The sequence below is a fragment of the Parus major genome, chromosome 4, assembly GCF_001522545.3.
Source record: "Parus major isolate Abel chromosome 4, Parus_major1.1, whole genome shotgun sequence".
Lineage (NCBI taxonomy): Eukaryota > Metazoa > Chordata > Aves > Passeriformes > Paridae > Parus > Parus major.
Window position 1 is genome coordinate 24,619,887 of NC_031771.1, and position 5,706 is coordinate 24,625,592.

The 5,706-nt window shown below is 42.5% G+C and overlaps 1 long non-coding RNA gene across 1 annotated transcript; it reads left to right on the forward strand.

Moving 5' to 3' along the window:
- Nucleotides 1-320: 320 nt before the first annotated feature.
- LOC117244210 lies at nucleotides 321-4,651 on the forward strand. The gene is made up of 3 exons (XR_004496824.1): nucleotides 321-426; nucleotides 1,073-1,146; nucleotides 4,613-4,651. It is a non-coding gene; the product is annotated as an uncharacterized LOC117244210 (long non-coding RNA).
- Nucleotides 4,652-5,706: the final 1,055 nt, after the last annotated feature.

A 5,706-nucleotide genomic window follows, 5' to 3' on the forward strand; every position in this document is an offset into this window, starting at 1 on the left:
AAAAAAGTCCTCCCAATGAGAAAATGGTAGAGGTTTTTAGCTATTTTGCTGGGAAACATGAAAATCATGGTCTGAAGAAGTGTTACTAGGTCTGAGATCTTGGAAGCTTGTCTCAAATCATATCATAGGCAGTGAAAAATGTAAGCTTTGTGATTTTAAACTTGGGGCCAGATTGAAGTTTTAGGCCTCAGTGAGCTTTGGGCTCCCAGGTGCTTTGATGTTGGTAAGGGCTATAAAATCACCTCCACCAGTGTCAAAAATCTTGGAGTAGGTTGAGTGAGCTCCACCTGTGAAATGCAGACCTTGTTCTCACAGCAGAGGGTGGGAGCTTGGGAAAAGGTTGTGAGGACATAGGAAAAAAGAATGTTGGATTGGTGCTTTGGCTGTAAAGGAATAACCTGGATATTCCACTTTGAAGTGAAACAGGTATGTGCTTCTTGTGGGTGTCTACCAGCTGGTGTCTGCATTAAGAAAGGAATTAAACCTTCTTGGTTACTGTAGGTTAGTGGGAAAACCTGCATATTGCTGTGTTTGAAGTGAAATGGGGCAGTAGCAGCTGCTACAGAAGTCTGTCTTGCCCTTGCTTCAGCCTTCAGTGGGGCACTTGGGGGTGGCTCTGCAATAAGTCTGGAGCTGTGCTGCAGTGCCATGGGAGCTGCCCATGGCACTGCATGTGAGACATGCATGTGAGACATCACTGTATGTGAGACATGGGGAATTGCTTACTTGGGGTGGATGTGAAGAGACTGCAGGGGTTTTGGGGAGTTATTTTCTCCTGTACCCACAGTCCCTGTGTAGGGCAGGTGTGGAGCTGTACACCTCCCTATGCCCTGAGTTCCACCTTTATCCAGGAGGGCGGTGTGGATAGACCCCTGCTCATTTTTGGCAGTATCTGTGGGTTACTGTAGCTTTTGGCTTTACCCCAAAGTGAGCACAAAAAAATGCTCCAGCATCCCAAGCAAACCTGCAGCATATGGCATAGCAGGTCTGAAACCTCATCATAAAAACATTGTTTTCTTTGTGCCAGTACAGTCTGGGCCACTCTAACTAAGTATGCTACTGTTTTTTATAGCCAAGTCCTCATACCTGACCTCTTGGGAAGAATGTGTATGGCAAAAAAAAAGTCCAAGAGTGCCTTTGAACAAGGTGAGGGTACTTCTACTTTGTGCTGCTGCTGCTGATTTAAGCACAGATTGAAGAGGTGTGAAAAGCTCCTTGTAGAATTTAAATAAAGATACAGATTGGGATGTTTAGTAGGGAAAATTTTTGCAGATGGTGATGAGGAGAATGGCAGCCAAACCATTATAGAGAGCTGCAGGTTTCCTCCAGGCTACCAGCACATGCAAGCATCAGTATTTCAGCTGCCTTTAATTCTTCTTTTCTATGAGATTTTAACTGAATGGAAAAGAATGATCTTCCTGTATCTATGTGATCAAACAACCCCTTCTTATCTGGGCTACCTCTACACCCAGCGTGCTTATGGGACAGGTGAATAGGATGTGCTTTCAAACTGACTGCCAGCAAGTCTTTTGTGCTAGACATCCAAACACCACTGAAGTGACAAAATGTTCCAGACGTGTTGTAATTATGCGCACATGTGCTACAAAGGCTGCTAATATCAGAGTAGTTCAATCTGTGAAATATGTTGGCACATGAATGCTTAGCATCTTTCTGAGAGACTCATTTCTATAATGCTGTGTGCTGCACCAAAAAGTTTCTATGCGCTGGAAAGTTTTTTTTAAAAAAAGAAGAATTAATTGCTTGGCTTGAAATATAGTGGAATAACTCAAGAGAACTAGGCTTTTAAAAGTGACATAAATCAATGGGAGCCCTAACTTGGGATTTTCTGCAAGCAAGAGGCAATCAATGTGCTTGGAAGGGTTGTTTTCAAAAAGCACCTTGCTTCAAATTCTTGGAACAGCTTCCATGGCAATACTAGTGGTTTTAAAAGTTTTCTTTTCTTGTTGTTTATACCACACTTTCACTGAAGGTTTGTGGTGTGGGTGTTTCCAGAACTACCTGCTGATTATTCTGTTTTGTGGGCTATGGAGGGTGGGTTTAAAGCAGCAAATGCTTATTAAATTAACAGTGGCTTTCAGGGGAAAAACTACAGTGGATTGCTTTGTGCTTTGCAGTCCTGCAGTATAAGGCATGGCTTCATCTCATGAATTGATGGCTGGGAATATTGTACTGGAGGCTTCTGCAACCAGAGTGCAAGGACTCCCTGGTCCCAAGCAGCAATGCAAGTTTGCATTTTTGCAGCAGAGTCTAGACAGAGCACCAGGTGGCTTGGGGCAAAACTTTCCCAAATGGCTGCTGAACATTAACTGGTCTTTGTGATGCCAGGTAGTTCTGTTCCCCAAGCTGTGCAGCTGGCACTGGCTGTTGCTGCTTAGAAGTAGAGTGGCTTGAGTGACCTGAGCATGTTTGCCCTGAAATGGTGCAGGGTGGGTGCCTCTCTTGCACGTGTCATGTAAGGAATGTTGGAGAATAGTGACTTCATTGAGTGGCTTATAGAAGGAAGTACTTTGAAATGCGTTTGGGTACATTTTGTTTGGCAACTTCAACCTCTTCTTGCATCTTGATGGCTGCTTAAAGAAGTCTGCAGTGATTAAGATGCCCAGGTCTGTGGCAAATCTCACAGGGTGGCTACAAATAATTTTTCTCTGCCTGCTGTTCTTTCTAATCTTTTTAATCAGGGTGATAGTTTTTAGCCTGAGTGGTGCTTTTATCCTTTGGGGCATTTTGATATTGCAATGGGGAGCATTGTATAAAAGCAAAGCTAGTAAAACCCCAGTTTCTGTGCTAGTTGGTAAATGCTTTTTCAAGAAACTGAAGCTCTCCAATTCCAGGATGCTTTTCCCCTTTTCCCTTGTTTGTAAGTGCTTGGAGTACTGGCAATATAAGCACACATTCTCTATTTGAGCAGTGCAGGAAAATCCTATATGGATGAGATAAAATTAAATCTGTGCTGTCATGGCTGGTCAGTAAGAACAGCACATGCAGCACATCATCCCTCCTGTGCTGCCTGATAAAGTTTGCATGCAGTCATTACCAGTATCGGGGAGCTGAGCTGGAGCTGCTCAGTACTGCTGCAATTTGTAAATGGCTTCATTTAGATGTCACCAATGAACTAATTTATGGAAGGTGTAATTAGTGATGATGGGACTGCAGGTGGAAAACAGTAAGTGGTGACATTACTTAGTGACTTCATGAGGGATTTTGAATGTCCAGCAGTCGGCTGCTGCACGTAAGGGAAGAATGACAACAAATGAGGGAAAACAAAACAGCAACAACCAAAAAAACAACAAACAAACAAAAAGGCAAGCAACAGCAAAACACACAAAGAAATGGAAATGCATCAGGGAAGATGGATGGAAAATTAAAATCACCTGAGTGATGAATAACCTGATTTTAGGTGGTTACTTTCCAAACAGAGAGGCACAATGCAGCCATATACATCCTGTCACAAATGTACTGAGTCAAATAACTTCCTAGTGGTGCTATGCTTGCTACTCCCTCGAGGATGCTGGTTAATCTCTGGGAAAGTGGGCTCTCTGAGAAGGTGTGTACCCTAATCTAAAGCATTGCAGTGTAAATGGCCTGTCCTGAGCACCTCTAATAAAAGAAGTTGTGTGTGAAGCAGGGGATACAGAGTAGCCTGCCTTTAAAAACAGGGCTTAAGATGATTATTTGCTCCACCAGTAGATGCCTACCCTCTCATACCTGCAGCTTTGAGCACTGTGTTTCCTTGCTGTGTGATGCTCCCTGGGAGTGTGCAGGAAAATGCTCAACTATGGTGAAAAATGAGGGGGAGAAAGTTCTCTGCTGTGCTACCTGATCCTCACTGGAGGCTGTATTCAAAGGGATATAATTACTTGTATGTGGGTGCCAGGTTAGATCCCTGCAGAGACATCATATTGTGGTTATTGCACCATACCTGTCAGAAGCTGTTGGATTTAACCCTTGCTTGTGCTGCAGCACAATGAGGGGAAAAGAAACCCCCAAAATAAAGTGAAAAACTAGAGCAGAATTGCAGCCACTGTCTGCCAGTGGGGAGCTTTTCCAGCTTACTAAGGTTGTGTAAAATGACTTTCTGCCTTGTGAGTTGAGGTTCCTGTGACCCCCATAGAAATGTGTAAGAAATAGCTCTGTGTAGTGAGATAAGCACGTTGTGGGGGCATGAGAGGGAAACTGCCCAAAGGCAGCATTCTGAGCTGCTGGTGTGACTTGTCTCCTTATGTCTGCTGCAAGAGAAATGTGGTGAGTACCAATTCCATGCACATAGGAGCAGTGCGAAGAGGCAGTCTATAAAAAGTGATTCTGCAGTTGCTGTGGGTTGGTTTTTTTTTTCTGTGTTCTCTTGTGCTAGTGGCCTCTAATGAACTCTTGCAATATCCACAGTGTGTGGATGCATGAGAGATTGAACAAATGAACACTAATAATGTGCTCTTTGCACTTAGTGAAAAAAAAAGAATGCTTGAGGCAGAGTAAGACAAGTACCTTGAGGGGGGTTGAAGCAGAGGTGGCTTTTCACATAAAGGCCACCCACCACGAAACATCCACTGCAGCAACTGTTGGCTACTCTCCTAAGCTATTTTCTTTGTGGAAGGAGGGAATTGCAACACAAGCCTGATAGGAAACTCACATGGGACAGGCCAGAAAGAGGTAGGGAACCAAACATAACAAGTGTTCTTTTATCTGGGAGAATGGAACTACCTCAAATGCAAAAGGTTTACTTTCTGGAGGTGCTTTCTCCTCTTTGGGCCTGCACTGTTTGGCATTGGTAGTGACTTTTTCTCTGCCAGCTGGAGCCAATAGCTCTCCAATGCTTACTCCATTCTTTACCCTGCTATCAGGGTGGTGCATCTGTGGGTTGGGCTGTGTTACACTGCTCTTCTGGCACCAAGGGCATGAGGAAGCAAAATGTGCACCTTGAGGTACTTTGTGACTCCAAAGCTTGAGAAGCCCATCTATAGCCTCCCAACTGCTGAACTGGGCTGAAGGGGAAGGTGTTGTCTAAGTTGGCTTTGCAGTTTCAAGCACAGTAATTTCCCCCTTTCTTACATGCTAAATCAGCATTTTTATTTAATTTATTTATTTTTTTTTGCATACCGCTCCATTCCCTGGACTTGTGATTGATACTGAAATTGCTTTTCTATTCAATTAAAGAACTACCTTTTAAGTAAAAATGGTAGGAAGAAAGAAATGAAATAACAGTATCAGTCTTTTCTTGTTAGCAGCTTCATGTCCTAACTCAAATGCAATTAAGGGAAATTTCTGAGCGACTACCAATGTTTAAAATGCTGTGAATAGAGGAAACTCTATTTCAGCATATCTTTTGCCCTAATTGCAGACTGAAAATAATTGAATTATTTTCAATTAAATATTGAAATGCAACTTTCTGATTCTTTAAATCAAATTTCATACTTAGTTTTCCTGCAAAAGTATGAAATGTCACATTTTTGATGAGTTAAAAATTAAATCACCACTCATCTAAAATGCTGCTCTACCACAAAAATGAAACCAAGAAAACACATTTTGCTTCACACTTTCCTGAGCAAAAGTATTTTTACTTGTGTTTTGTAGAAATAATTTAACTGTAACAGAAGTCCTTAATAAGTTTTCTGTTAGTACCTTTGATTCAAGGCTGAACATTGGGCTTTTAACGCAGTGAAATTGCCCAAAGTGGGAAAATCAGACCTA